The sequence below is a fragment of the Camelina sativa genome, chromosome 16, assembly GCF_000633955.1.
Source record: "Camelina sativa cultivar DH55 chromosome 16, Cs, whole genome shotgun sequence".
NCBI lineage: Eukaryota > Viridiplantae > Streptophyta > Magnoliopsida > Brassicales > Brassicaceae > Camelina > Camelina sativa.
In genome coordinates this window covers 29,026,527-29,027,147 of record NC_025700.1, presented here as the reverse complement: position 1 = coordinate 29,027,147, position 621 = coordinate 29,026,527, and the positions used below count along the sequence as shown (strand labels likewise).

The 621-nt window shown below is 34.1% G+C and overlaps 1 protein-coding gene across 1 annotated transcript in view; it reads left to right on the top strand.

The window, feature by feature from the left end:
* The window catches only part of LOC104753130 (WD repeat-containing protein 44-like), a 3,649-nt gene continuing 3,153 nt past the window's right edge, over nt 126-621 (top strand). The window contains exon 1 of the mRNA XM_010475425.2: nt 126-479. The gene's annotated coding sequence lies outside the window, so the exon portion shown is untranslated. The remainder of the gene's footprint in view (nt 480-621) is intronic.

Here is a 621-nt window from a genome sequence, read left to right as displayed (position 1 = left end):
AAAAAAAAAAAAAAAAAAAAAAGAGAGAGAGAAGAAAACGACCCTTACTTTTATTAAAATGTTTCCTTCTTCGTGGAAAAATCACCCAATTTTTAAATTGGCTAAGTAGCGTTAATCTTGCTAATAAAAATGCAATCTCTCTCTCAAAAGACTGCAGAGAGCTCTCTTCTGTTCCGTCTATCTCTCTCTCTCTCTCTCTCTCTCTCTGTAGAGAGACTCAACCAAAGAGCGCGAATCTGAACCGACAGATATATATATTTTAATAATTTCATTCATACCCCTTCCCTTCCCTTCCCTTCCCTTCCTTTTTGGTTCGTTCGGTTTTTTTATATCCCTTTTCCCTCTCTCTCTCTCTCTGCTGCCCCTTGCTTCCTTCTTCTTCTTCTTCTGCGATACAAACTTAACTAAATTTTCGATTGTAAAAGAAAGATCGCTGACTCGATTCAACTAATTGTTGGTGTGGGTTTTTGGTGAGACAGGTAATCCTAAACCCTCCTCCCTCACCAATTCAATGTATTTTGATTGAATTGTTTCCTTTGTATTCATTAATATATATATATATATATGTCTTTGAAGCAAATCTCTTTTTATTTATTCTATCTTTTTTTTTTTTTTTTTTTT